This window comes from Rhyacophila brunnea, unplaced genomic scaffold (assembly GCF_057557595.1).
Source record: "Rhyacophila brunnea isolate RB1 unplaced genomic scaffold, BYU_Rbru_1.0 scaffold_12, whole genome shotgun sequence".
NCBI classification, from domain to species: domain Eukaryota; kingdom Metazoa; phylum Arthropoda; class Insecta; order Trichoptera; family Rhyacophilidae; genus Rhyacophila; species Rhyacophila brunnea.
Window position 1 is genome coordinate 36063801 of NW_028232774.1, and position 15871 is coordinate 36079671.

At 33.4% G+C, this 15871-nt stretch overlaps 1 protein-coding gene across 5 annotated transcripts in view; it reads left to right on the forward strand.

The window, feature by feature from the left end:
• The window catches only part of LOC147078104 (uncharacterized), a 265519-nt gene that overhangs the window by 30520 nt on the left and 219128 nt on the right, over nt 1-15871 (forward strand). The window contains exon 1 of one of the 5 annotated variants that reach the window (XM_085961210.1): nt 3248-3451. The exons of the other annotated variants lie outside the window; for them this stretch is intronic. The gene's annotated coding sequence lies outside the window, so the exon portion shown is untranslated. Of the gene's footprint in view, nt 1-3247; nt 3452-15871 lie in introns of those variants that run through there. 5 annotated transcript variants of the gene reach the window in all.

The window sequence follows — 15871 nt, forward strand, 5'->3', positions numbered from 1 at the left end:
ATTTTGTTGTTTTTTTTACTTGTCTATTTGGTTGAAATTTAAAAAAAATGAGTCAATGAATAAATGCAAGGACCACTAATGCATTCAATGATTTAAAAAGACACAGTGAAGGCATTCAAAAAAAATTAGAGCTTTAGAAATCAAAATTACAAAAAAATAAGTTCGCCATGTTTCTACTTTTAAATGATTTCTGCGCCAGATGTATTGAACCAAACAAAAATCTATTTACTGAGTTCTTGGTTAATTATTTGCTAATGCACTTTTCACATTATTTTATTAATAGTAAAAAAAATTGACTGCGGCGCTGCTTTGTTTCAGGGATATTGAATATTTTAAATATGTATGTGGTTGTACGTTGCAATTTGATGTAATACATATATGATGATTGATATACTTAAATGATAACTCATTTATGTATATCAATATACTCACTCTTTTTTTTATTTTTGTATTTGTACATTATTGACTATTTAAAAATGTGTCTTATTTAATGAAATAAAGGGGGGGGGGAGGCGCCAAGATTAGATTTTTATAAAAGGGAGGCGTAATAACATAAAGTTTGGAAACCACTGCTGTAAGAACTAAGGAGAGAATATGATGCAGGCTTTACACGTTCAATCTGAATCGCGATCATGGTTTAAACTGACTCGATCACGATTCATATTCAGTGTGTAATACCTGCTTAACAAAATAATATAAATACCTTCTACCGATCTTATAATAATAAAATTATATTTTGTAGTGTAAGTAGAATCTATTAATTGTAAATGTATTGTGTCTTTATGTACGATTTATCTATAGGGGCCTTGGCTCAAAATTTATGTGATAAATACTATTTTTCGTGGTGATATTTTGATAAATTTGAAGCAGTGCTACCAACTGATACCTGTTTTGAAAGAATAACACATGAAATGAAATAATAAACGAACAAGACACCTAAAACAATATTGCATTTCAATCACGCACTACGAAACTACTCGTATTTGTGATATCATCCGCGATAGTTGACTGATGACTCGAGCAGTATCACAAAAAATATCGATGCAATAAAATCTTGCAAGATAAATGGGAATGGGACAACTGGACGCCAGAAAAATCGGACGCCGCACTGTCGTAGACACGTATACAGAACGTACTCGATGAATTTTAATCAGTTTCTATCTACTACTTAGTAGTTTTAATTCATTTTACTCTAAACATAATATTTTTTTTATTGCGGATTGAGAATTACAATGCTTAAGGCTTTATATAAAATAAAAAAAACTCTTTTTTCGTTGGAACTTAAAAATATGCACGATTAAATCATTATTAAAATATGCATATTAAAATTCTCACCGACTTAAATCATAATATAATAATTTAAATATAAATAATATTGAATATTTTTTTTAAAAGTACCTACCAATAAGTACCTAACGTCTATTTAATTTCGAATTGCGTGGCTTCCATTTGTCCCGGCGCCAAATCGTCCTAGACCCAGATAAATCAATCAAAGTGAAATTTTGTTATTCAGTTTTATAAGAGTTCTCTCTTCGTAAATGAACCACCTTGGAGACAGCTCGAAGAAACTGATCATGGTAGACTGGAAAACGATTAAAAAATGCACGCTGAAACAATAGAATCAATAATTCAACATACTCTTCGTTGGTGTCGACAATCCCCTGAGCTCTAGCGTCAATGTTCGAAGGACAACTGGAGGAGAATATTAATTGTGAGCAGGGACTGCCCATAAAGACTACAATTATCAGTGATAAATAAGACAACGACTGAGAAGAAAATAGACCACCGAGTTTTCCAAGTAGCTCTAAATTACCCTAAATCAACTGGAGATACAGTAGGTAGGTACTTTAAAGTAATAGTTCATCAATTTTTTTCATAGATTAAAACGAGTAAGTAATTTAAGATTTATTAATCGTGCATATTAATTTATTTTTGTTGTTATTATACTAAAGTAGTACTTTTACATACTATAAACTAGATATACGATCAGTGGCACAACAACTGTTCGTAAAGACATAATTGTATGATAATGACGGTCGTTTTATTTTACTACCAATAAAAATACTAGCATAATCTGAACCAGGCTTTAGACAGTGGAAAGTATGTAAGTGGAAATTGCGGTACTGTTCGGTTATACGGAATACAGCGGAAAACACATTTTGAAAATAGCCGATAAACTGGATTATTTGTTAGATTAACCTAACCAAACCTAACCTAACCTAAACTAACACAAACTAACAAATAATCCAGTATATCGGGTATTTTCAAAATGTGTTTTCCGCTGTATTCCGTATAACCGAACAGTACCGATTGCTATCAGATGTGTGTAGTTTTGGTCTTTCTCTAGCAGAAATTATCATATTTTATCTATCTGTCAAGTCGTTGCTAATTAGAATTATACTGTACCATATCGAATATCAATAAGTAGGTATATTTTACAACGTTTTTCTTAGCTCGTATTCTTATTTGTGCGGTACAAATCTTGCAATCGATTTTTAACTGACTTCCCGACTAGCTAGACATTTGAAACTTTTAGAATATATCAGAACACGATCCCAATGCATTTTTAATACTTTTAGCCATCTTTAAGTAGAATTGAAATCATTTTCAGTTAATTCTGTTTTGTATGAAAAGTTATTTCAACACCATTATTGGTTGCTAGGGGTCTGATGTCCTAGCAACTAAATTATTAATATATACGTGCGTTACTATGGAAATTAATATGACATGTCAAACACAATTTTTTTTGATCGTTTAAACTAGTCAAGTCAAGTTAATATGATTCAACAGAAAATTTAAAAACGTTGTATATAAAAAGTTCTTTTTATCTTGTAATTATTTCATGACAGGCCATGAGACCTAATGATAAAAATGTAGGGAAACAGTAGTAGAGAAAACCACATAAATATATAATAACCTCATCGAGAATCGAACTTGGTAAAGGCCAGCGCCTTACACACTGAACTACGAAAATATTATACCAAACAACGCATATAATATTTTAGAATTGATCTTCAAACTAGGTTTACTCATAGGTAATAAATCGTACTTCGAATAAGCTAGAACTTGGGTGACGATTAATCATTTTTTTATGAGAATTAATTTATTTTTACTTTACTTTTCATAGTTTTGTCCTTAGTGATCCACCTTCTAAATGGCTCAAAATGTTCGTTCAAAATTCGTCAGTTCATCAGTCAACTCTTGCAATCCCATTTAATGCTGGTATGATAAACCTTTGCCATTTTTTAGTCTTTGATATAGCGCAAGTTGTGTCGACGTGTTTATAGTCCGGAATGCCAAGTGGCCTGTCTCACTTCGAAAAAACTGCAATTTCACATTTAATATTATGCAGGAACTCGGAAAATATGTCTTAATTACTCTCAAAGGAGTTTATACCGGGCATTTCTATTGAAAGAGTTTTTCAACGATCGAGCTTGGAGACAAATACACAGTAGGTACAATAAGTAATAGACATTTTCATGCATCTTTCCGCAAAGTTAAGTAACAGTTAATTTTTTCAAGAACCACAGTGTTTATTGTGAATATGAATCGTAACTTTCGGTTATTCTCAGTGGCGGCTCGTGGATATTATATCTGGGTGTGCTGCGGTTGATCAAAAATAAAAATAAATGATTATTTGGATTATATTTTACTATTAACATCAAAATTATTAAAATTGAATATTATAAGTGTTTTTTTTATTTCGTTATAAAATTGATTTTTCTGTCTTTTTTCCTTGAAATAAGGTCTATCACCTTTTAGTTGCTCTCGACATCTGTCGCGACTCACGCTGCGCATCGCTACTAGTTCAGGCCACTGTCCCGACAACTTTTGCAACACGAAAATAGTATTTTCGTATTAGTACCTATTACTATCTAAGCGGCAGTACCAGACTAAGCTCTGAGCGGCAAGCCCCGCTCCCTGCAGCCCCCTTTAACCAAGTCGAGCATATTCAATCGAAAATGGTACTGCATGAAATCGCGGTTATGATAATTATTATTGGATGTATCGGTGCGTAGGCAAGCTTAACACGCTTAAATATTATTGAAATTTTTATATAATATACATAAATTTATGTATATTATAATATTACATTTTTCTCAATTTGCTTGGGGGTGCTGCAGTTTCGCAGTGCATATGGACGAGCCGCCACTGGTTACTCTTACGGCTAACTGACTGCAGTGTATTAGTACTCCACTTCTACTAACAAGTTGGTAACAACTACTACTGATTTTCAGTTATGATATAAAATTATGATCATATTTCATGGTAAATGAAATATGAGAGAGTTTTCCTTCTCGAAATCGGTTAACTATGCAAAAATAAAATCATGACATCAAATTTTAGTGAGTCATTAAAAATCAGGAAAAATGGCAGGACTTATTATTTAGGATTTCGAAAAATATACCTCAATGTAATTAATTAGCAACTGAGGTTTCAAGTTTCATTAAAACAAAAAATACATTTTAGGAGCTTTATTTGTAGGATACGAAATATTTTTTACTATTAATTATACATTGTACAATATATTGAAACTAAGGCCCGTTTCAAACAGGACACCGGTGTCGCGCTCGATATAATATAGGAGGCCTTTGAATTCGAATAAAGGGGCCTTTGCATTATGTTTAGGAACGCCCCAGAGCTATTGAGTCAACGCATAATTTTGCGTTATAAATTAGAACATAAAACTGGTTGCGGTAATAAAAACAAGACAAGTGTATCGGCGGCTTGAGAATGTAGCGGCCGACGGAAAAAGTGTACCGGACACGCGTTGACTCATTAGATCTGGGGCGTTCATAAACATAATATAAAGGCCCCTTTATTCGAATAAAGAGGCCTCCTATATTATATCGAGCGCGACACCGGTGTCCCGTCTGAAACGGGCCTTATATTAAAAATATGTGTCTTTTTGATTCGGACGGAATCCATTATGCATGCAAAGTATTATTGATAATTCTGTATATAAAATTGCACTACCTAAGTATAATATTTTGGTCGAATCGTTTGACGTTTCTATGTACATAATATTATGTGAACGCTAATGGACAAAAAGGATTGGCTGTAATTAGTATAGTGACATTCTTTGGCAGATAGAAAAATATAATATTTTTTATGACATTTTATATGAACTCGAAGATACTGCGTTGTTTCAAATTAATTATACCTATATTAAAAAAAATAATACTTTGTTGGTAAGTACGTAATCTGTATTTTTAGGAACTAATGTCCTTTATGACGTATGTATGTCAAACTTCTAAGAATTCGCAAGAATGATTTTGCACATCTTATCTTACTGATTAGACGTGATAAGATAATAGTGATAAATAATAAAAATATTTGTTCGATAAGGATTGCTGACAAATATTTCATAACACACTGAAATTGTGAAAATGTTTGCTATTCAGTCAAGCGAAATATACAGAAAACGGTCAATACTTTCCTAGAACAAAATCACAATATCACGGATTAGTGGGTACAGATTTTTTACGACTAGTACCAACATTTCAATAATTTTCTGATACTCCTTGCAGTATATACTCTCTGCCTTGAGACTTCCAAAGGAGCGTTCAAAATATGACTATTTTTCAGAGTAGCCTCAGCATACATAAGTAAAAGCTCTTTCTTAAATGAATATACTTATTTTAAAATAAAATCACAGAATTAGTCATATAACAAGTCACAAACACTATGAAACCGGCATATTATCAATCTTTTGGCCTGATGTATGGCTGAAACCCCTTCGGGAAAGGCATATGCTGCATGACTTCGCGATATGGTCTGAATCTCAACACAGTCGCGAAGTGGGGACTCTTTCAAGCCCCACGTAGGCATCATATAAGCACATCTAGAATGTCCAGACCGAATTCGGTCCAGACTTCACACCTAATAAGCTTTTAGTTAAGTTCGCATGCTATTTCTTTAAACTAGCACGTCTCCTAGATATTTTTACTATTAATATTAGGTACCAGAATAATTATAATTATGACGGATTTTTTTCGCATACAGGTGGCTGTCTTCTTCGTGGCGACCAGGGAGCACAAAATTAATGGGAACTGACTATCTGACTTGGTAGTAGTTTTGAGGCTACTTTACTATAGGTCATAAAACCAAGGGACATAAAACGCGCTGACTGTCCTCAAACATTGAATACGCGTTATGTTATGTGACAAATTTTAATGCATATTATTAAAAATATAACGATCGCTGTACCCTGATATACCACACCCTATATGCCATAGGGTAAGACAGTTCCCATTAATTTTTTTCAATTTGTGCATGAGTCAGGGTATGGACATAATAAGTTGAGCAAGTGGCTGACATCCATTTCTCGTAAAAAAACAAAATCTGTTAATACAAACCTCTACTCTGTGTAGGCCCATATGATCCTATTAGGATCGGACATGGTCGAAAAAAAAATAGTTTTGTGCACCCTGGATAAACCTCTAACTCATACCAACTGAAAACAATTACATTTTCAAAGACGACATTTATTACGTAGATTAATGACTTATTAATGGACGCAGCATCTGACGAATGACATGGCATACTCAAAGATATTTGAGTCTGCATGCTTGTATTTCGTTGTCATATTCTTTTAATGTGCATTCAATGTGACCCTAGGTACAGTCTACTCTAGCGAATAAGAAAAATGATGTATATGAGATACAGTGTTGCCATATTTTGAAAGTGGAATTATAGTACAGAGCCTCCAAAATTATAGTATTTGGGGATAAAATATAGTTCGCGTTGTCATGTCTGTTGAAAATGTAAAAGTTTTTTGTTTATCAGAAAAAAAATAACAGAGAATTTAGTAGAATGTGTAAATATTTCACCGCGGGCCGCAGGTTCCCGATTTTTCATAGTCGGCTTGTTTTTTTTTAGGAAAAATATTTTGCCGCGGGCCGCAGGTTCCACAATTTTCATAATCGTTCGTTTTTTTTAGGAAAAATATTATTTCGCCGCGGGCCGCAGATTCCCTATCATGGTCAGCTCAATTTTTTAAGAGATAATTTTACGCGAAAAGAAGACGCGGGCCGCAGATTTCCAAATTTCCGAAGACGAATCGATTGCAAAATGGCAAATGCAAAATTATAGTACTTTTATATTAAATTATAGTACGATATTCAAAATTATAGTATTTTGGGCGTACTATAGATACCTATTTTATAATTATCGTACATAGTACGCGGACCAAAATTATAGTACAAATACTATAATTATAGTACGGTTGGCAACACTGATGAGATAACTCTTTGAAATTAATCGTAAGTATATTTATTTATAAAGCGCCATCGTTTGATATTAGTTATAACTTAACAATCAACAAACTCCAACTTCGTAGTAACGCCACGTTAATATTCTGTCACTTTTGAACATCTCGGCGTTATAAATAAAACCGTGATCTCAGTCAGATAGACAGCGCTTCGTTTCCCCATCGACGTCTCTTCGCTCCTGATCGAAAAGAAGTATTTAGCGGCGGCCGCGGGCTGTGGAGGGGGTAGGTTTTGGCGGCAAAAAGCGGCCGCCTCCAGCGCGCGTGCGCCGACTGCTAATTTTCACCTCAGCCGGCGCATAGCAGTGGACACTGCCATCAAATTGACTATACGACACCACTCTTAGCCAACTTTGTCATGTGACCATGCCGTCTTTAATGTGAAATAAAATTACTTAAAATCGAATATAATTCATTGTCACATAAGATTATTGTTAATCTTAAATCACTTAAGTCAATGAAAATCGTATTGTTTTTATTTTTAACTTGCGTAAAGATCGTGAACCTTATTATATTTATCATGGTGCAGTGCATAAGGTGCTGACTTCATCCGGGCTCGATTCCTCGTGAGGACACAATCAGTGACGACGTCCCTAGACAAAATGCCGTCCCTAGGCAGTGCCAAAATGCAGCCACATTTTTTTTATACAGTAGGTACTTTTTATCATCCTTTCATGACTCAAATATCTAAGAATTGTGTTGTATGGATACAATACTAACAAGATATAGGTACCTATACTACTAAATCTAATTTAAGCGCCATCTCTACTTCAATAGACAATATTGTGAATCTACGTCTACGGCGAGGTACATTTAAAAATACACCTGACAGCTTCCTTAACTCGCGAGTGACTGAAGAACGTGACGTCCAAGGACAACCGGAGTAAACTAGACATCGCTAACCCGACAAAAAAATAAATTCCTGTTGAAAAATGTATAGTACCTACTTATCTAATTAATATATATATTTTGTTTCCAACCAGTGACCTGATTTTTTGAATGGAAAGATATTTCCGTTATTACTAAGTTTAGGTAGCTTTCTGTATATACCTAATGATTCTCCTCAATTTGCCGCCGTTTGAGTAACTGCCGCTCGCAAGCGACGCTCAATCTGCCTACCCCCACGGGACGTCACTGGACACAATATATTTATGTGATTTTCTCAAAGCCTGGGTGTTTGTAATTGTTTCATTTATATTACTAAATACACTAGTGTTAAACTTCTCTACTGTCACTGGGCCTCTAGGCTTGTTATAGTGTTAAATAATGCGGAAAAAGCGATTAGTCAGTGATTCATCGAAGTGATTTTACCATTTTTACGTAGAGCAAATATATTCAAATTTTTATTACTTACCTACACATCAAAAAATATGATTTATTGTTTGACAACAAGAAATTGGCGATAACAGGAAGTCGCTGTAGTCACATGTAGAAGACTTCTAGTGACGTATCAGCCATGATGAATAATATATCGGCTCTTATTTTAGATGCGACTACTTACGATAATTATTCTAACATATACCGATAATTTTAGACATATTTTTATTTTAAAAACCTTCAAATTACGTAAGTTGACATAATCCGTACACCACGGGAGCGTAAAATGAAATGATAAATTTGAAGGCGTTCCTCATTTGAAAACGGAAGTGCGATTAGCTGCACTGGAGAGATTGTTAGTTCAAAGTTTTAACACGTGGACAAATAAGTTCTTGTTCGACCGTAAATAAATCTATTTGGGATGGGGATGGAGCACAGAACAGGTTAATTTTGTGTTCTCTGGGATGAATTATAATATCTAATAATAAAAAGAACCAGTGACCCGGTACTATTATTTTATTTATTACTTTTATTTAGTACTTTTATTTTACATACTTATTACTTACCACTGTTCCTGCCTTATATATAATTTTTACTCTTCATTTTGCTTTTCGATAGGGATATTATACTTCCTTACCAACGTGTATCTATTTGTGTATTCATGTTTGAATTATATTAATTATTAAAATAATCGTCGGGTCTGCTAAAACATATTGTGTACAATTAAATACACACGACTTCATGTTAAAATCTTTACTCTGCATTATAAAATGACATGGCGTATAGTCACTGTGCATCTGATACCTACTGATCGTAGTAGGTATGTATGGGTATACGAGTATGGCTGGGTCAATCGCAATCAGAAGCGACGATCAGGACTAAAGACTTTTGTTTTCGATTCGTTGAATAACTAAATGCTCTTTTTATGGCTACCGATTCGCGATAACTTTATTTTTATTAGAAGGGAACATTCGTCTTGATTACGCATACTACATGATCGATCATAGTTGGGATTTTATCGTAAAGGAAAAGTGTTACTAAAACAAAAAAAGAAACGATTCCGATTACTGTACACTTTTTGTAAAAAAAAAAAAAAATAGAAGTTGATGTTATCTACGATTAACATCTTAAATGCATGTCAGGAATTTAATCTTCTATCGTATTTTTGTAAAGTGTAAACATGAAACAAGATTTTTGTACATACATAATTTTGAAAACACTTCTGAGAAAATATATTATAATATAAGCAATAGAAAAAGTCTTCTTGAAAAAAGTACGACACCCAGCAGGAATCGAACCTGCATCTCTTGGATATCGCGCCCACGGTCATAGACCGCTATGCTAATGCTTCAAATACACTCTATGACGATCGGTCATATATATGTCGAAAAACCCGTTTCTTATGTTGGCGTCATGTGTCACAGGGTGTCACAGAGTGTAAATACGATGTCATAGCTCTCATACAATATGTATGTATAATATGTCAAAATGGCATAGATTTGATCATAGACACGAAAACGCTCTTCGCATATATGTGCCCGCTCGTCATATAGTCTATTTGAACCTTAAAGAAGTCATAGGTACTTTAATTTTAAATATTGGTAAATTTTTACTAATGGCTTTTAATACTTTCTGAAGCGTTTTCCAAATTAAGCTACTATTGGCGATCGGCTTTTGTATTTTAAGCGCTTGGCCACAGTGGTTGGGCGGGCGGGCAGCGGGACAGCAGTGGCGTATATAGCTCAAACGTATAAACCGTGTGTAATATGTCCAAAAAAAAAGACACTCTTTACGAACATTTCACACACGGTTATACGTTTGAGTTGCGCACGCTGCTGCCGTGCTGCCGCCCGCTCGACCACTATGTTCTAGCACTAAATCAAAGTAGGTTTTACTTAGCATAGTGGTCTATGTGCGTGGGTGCGATACCCGAGAGATGCAGGTTCGATTCGGGGTGTCTTACTTTTTTCAAAAAGATTTTTTCTATTGGTTATAACATATTTACTCAGAAATGTTTTCAGTATGTTCAATAATTAGAATGTTATATTCTACATCTTGTGAATTATTCGTTTAATAAAAAAAATAGTTAATCAAGATTTTTGTATTTTTAAATTAAGAAACTGTTTCATATAAACAATATATTGTATAATAGCAGACTTTTTACTCAAAATACCACTAAACATTTTAAGCCTTTCTTTAAGATTTTCTTTCGCAAGGCATACTAATTACTTAAGACGATACATCAGTGAAACGGCAAATAATTTTCAACTATAGGCGCGACGAAATTTAAGACTCGCTGACAGTCGGAAAGAGAACTTCGAGCTGGGAACACGTCACTTTGTTTCGTGATGGCGACGCACGGGGGTATTAATTCTTAAATCGTCTAAAGATGACTAAAAACGTTACTCATTTACTTGAAAAAGAAAACATGTCAATGAATATATTATTATTGTTACCAATAGAACCATAAACAGAACATTACATGGACGCATATTAGATTTATATGACAAATTATATTTCGTTCGGCATGCGTCATTTGCACCCGCGACCCGCAATCCGCGCATCGCCTGGCCACGATATTTTTAGACCATGCCTCAACTGAGGTATAGCCTTAAGGCTATAATTTGTCATATAAATCTAACATGCGTCCATTTAATGTTCTGTTTATTGTTATATTAGTAACCATAATAATTTATTCATTGACATGTTTTCTTTTTCAAGTAAATGGGTAACGTTTTGTAGTCATCTTTACACGATTTAAGAATTAGTACCCATGCCGCCATCACGAAACAAATTGACGTGTTCACAGCTCGACTTTCGCACTCCGATTGCCAGCGAGTCCAAAATTTCGTCGCACTTATAGTTGACAATTATTTGCCGTTTCACTGAGGTATGCTCTTAATAAGTAGCAAGCAGACGACATGGCCTGCTTCTCCGAAAAGTTGGGTAACAAGAAAGTATTAGGATCCCATCACATATTCAGTACAGTTCTCCATATTAATCTTTTTGCACTATATATATATTAAATTTGTCCATTAAAAGTGTTGCAGATTTTTAAAACATTTTAATTGTATCCTTACCTTAAATAGCGTTAACAGCGCTGTGTCCCGGTCGATCGGTGTGATTTTCACTTTGTCGTAAGTATCTAATTATAATTATGTCAATCATTCTTGTGTCTTTGGAGTTTAGCAGAGGGTCAATTAGTGTGCTGCTTTAGTAAACAGATTGAAAACTACTGGTCGACGCATCTTATGTTAATTATAAATTATAATTAATTTTTGTTTTTCAAATCATTATTTTAACGTACGTGGGTATACCTAAATGTTATAAAAGTACAGCATGTAAATAGTTTATATTATTATCTATCAAAATAAATATTTAAAAGTGTTCACATTGTCAAATAAATTTAGTATAATATAACTGACCACTTATGATTGCACTGGACGTTTGAAGAACACCTACATATTAATATGCATAGAATGTACATTGTAGGTGCATTGTTTTAATGAGACGTATAAAAATACACCCTTCTACTAAAACAAAACACTTTACTTCCACATTCAACAGGTGGGCACTAATAGACAACAGTGGGGTGCATTTAATAACATTACACGGGGTATACAAATGGAAGAAAAAAACATCGCAACTCTTTCCGAATACTATATTTTATAATAAAATTTATGACATTCACTAAAATTCTATATTTGAAAAAATATTGGTAGGTACCGAATGAGACACCGGCCGGCATTCATTGGATTCTGGTACAATGTCCTGTACCATACTCAATCACCCCCGAGTTTTGTACGCATGAAGTAGGTGGGGGGATAATTAATACATCCCTAAGCTCGGCCGTGTTAACATCGGTATCTGTCCGTGAAAAGATCGGGGAATAATTAAAAGTACCTAAAGGAAAAACAGTACAATTTGTAATATAATATTGTTAAATCGGCGTCATATTACTACCATTCAGATAATAATATTACTAAGTGCCTATAGTCAAATCTCAAATTTCGTTAATATTGGTGACAATATTTTGTCATTTCAAATCAACCATGATCCCTATCCGGGATGGGCATGTAGACATCAGTAGCGAAGGGTGGAGGTAGGCTGTTAAGATCCGCCATAAATAGTGCACAATAAACTTTGTTAGTAATACGTAGGTATTTGTTTTTATTGAACTAAGGCTACAATTATTTACAGATGATGTTCGTTAGTTTTTAAAAATCAATTAAACCCTGCCTAAACCAAATAATACAAGTTTTAGTATACTTTGGGCGATACGACAAAATTGTGGACACTTTTTCATTCATAATTTTTTGTTTTCGTTGGATCAAGAATGCATATTACACATATTGTTGATTTTTTTAAATCATTAAGCCAAACTATAATAGATACAAAATATTATTCTATCTATAAAATATCCAAAGTTATGTATGATTTTATTGCATAATTTTAGATATTTTATAGATAGATGAGTATTTTTTGACTATTTTTTATTATGGCTTGGTTTCGCAGGGTTTAATTGAATTTTTAAAACAAACCAACACCATTTGTAAATTGTAGTCTTGTTTCAATGAAAATAAATACGTACGACTGATAAAGTTTATTGTGTACTATTTATCGCAGATCTTAACAGCCTACCTCCATCCTTCGCCACTGCTATACATATTTCGTAGACATAGAGTACCTACCTATATGACATCAGGATCTCTCCTATTTTTAATACACATGCTAATATTTTTATCTTTATTCAAGAAAAATCTTAAAATCTAAGAATTAAGTGGGCTTTCATTATATTATTGAACACACGTAATTTAAAACATCTTAGAATATAAGTAGGTACTTATTAGAAATGCTCAGTTTTTTTAGTGGAATGTATACTTACTTATACTATACTATACTGTAGGTTTTTGAAATTATGAATGTTAAATAACGAATGCCACATTTTTTAAATCTTGTCCATGTATCATCAGTGGAGTCTTTGAATCTTTATACATTGTACGATATTAAGCTGATCGCAGATACTGTGCAGTTTTTGAATAAACAGACGTCTACTCTGTACCACATGAGTTATTCTTATACAGCCATTTCTTTGTTTTTCCTAGATAATCGTGTTGATTAAATATATTTTAGAATACCATAGAAGCACTTACAAGCAAAAATTACTTTGCGTTTGATTTCAATGAACACTTTATTTTCGACATTTAGATGCTATGTACACAAAAATTTTCACCTAGACCAGACAGTTCCAGACACTCTCTAGAAGTGTTTTGAATAATGTACATTAAGCCTTGCTTGATTTTTCCAATTACATCAATGTCATTTGTCATCCGCGTTGGTCCTATATTTCGAAACGGTTCCTACTTACCTAATATATTATAATTTACTACACCACTGACACTGATATTCTTTCCGGCTAGTCGAAGATGGTCTTTTGACATAAAAACACAATTTGGAATGGATTTTATGCGCTTGCGAGTCGCACCGGATGTGCATCCCTACTCGAAATAATGCGTTTTACTGTTAACGGAAGTGTTTACTTAACCTCTAACGAATCCGTTAGAATTTTTCGAATTTAAAGGAAAACAACGTGAGACAAAGAGTGAAGAGACCTTCATAATATCTAACCTTATGTTTTTTTTAAATAAAAAAATAATAATACCTAGTCAAAATTTTAAACATTTTTTTATACATTCTTTAGCTGAATAAACACTAAATATTTTCCGGCACCTTGATTATCCATTATTGGTATGCCATCTCATTCACAGCTTCCATATCTGAATAACAATTATGGTAGCCATTTTGAATCACTAGGTCATAGTTATCATTCTAAAGCTTATAAAAATATTTTTTTGGTTTTATCTTTAGATAATCAATTACTCGATTATGTTAATTTAATTGTGTTAACCTTCAATAATTGAAGGAGAGGTAGGCATAACTTGTATACATAACTCTGAAAAAACTCATGAGAAAATATAGCCAATAGAAAAAAATCTTTTTTGAAAAAAGTATGACACCCGGCAGGAACGAACCTGCGTCTCTTGGGTATCGCGCCCTGTGCATTCCCGCCGGGTGTCTTACTTTTTTCAAAAAAGATTTTTTCTATTGGCTATATTTTCTCACGAGTATTTTCAGAATTACGTATGATCGATAATTAGAATGGCTTATTCTTAAAATTTTGTGAATCATTCGTTGAATATAAGTTAATTATAACTTACATATTAAAATAAGCTAAATGCTTAATATTTTATTTTTATTTACTTAAACCTTCAAACTAGGCAAGATTATTAAGATTCGATGCGTTGTAATAAACAACTGGGAAAAACCTCAGAAACTTTCCTAACTATAAAAAACCAGGGTTAGAGTAGCAATTGAATATACTTACATAATATATCGTAGGACGATGGTACTAACCACTAAGTTACTAACCCAAGCTGCCATCTTGTAACTATGTAACTAATATTAATTTCAACTAATATTAAAGAAATGTGTTGGAAACCAAGGACCGAGGTCTTAATTAAATAATCCACGAAGACTGGATTCGTCCGCTTGGAGGAACATTGTCAACTGATACAAAAAATAAGTTTTTATGTCAATTCTCAATGTTTGTCAGCCTGCGTATTTGATCGTTATTAACCTAGATGAATTACGTACATATTATTTTATTTATACTTACCGTATTGGATCATTTATTTCATGTCCGATCCTAAGAAGATCAAATGGGCCTCCGCAAAATGAATATTGTATGTTTTATGAGAAATCGATGTTAGCCAATTGCTCAACCTAATACCTCGATACTCTTGAGTCCAAACACACATTGAAATTCAACATGTCATTTTTTTACCAGACCCGGGATTCGAACCCGCGACCCACAACATTATAGGCAGACACGTTACCCGCTCATATATCAAATATCAATAAGTAATAAAAAAAATTAGCATAAAGACTTTATTTATTACGGAGATGAAAGTTATAAAAAGCAGTATTTTATCTAGGAATGTAGGTACATTATACAATGTAGAGTTGCCCCTTCATAACTATTCACTCCGGTTCTAGAATGAAAATGATGTACCTAATATATTATTCTACATTTTATTTTATTTTCTTGTCACTACATACATACAAGTAAATATCATTTGATTTAATTTTATGCGAAGTAATCAGGCAAAGAGGCGTATCAGTGTAGTAAAAAGTGCAAAGTTATAAAACGTGTACTCTACCCACATTCATCTATACTCAATAATATTAGGTATCATCAGATTCTAAAAATTGTTCAATATA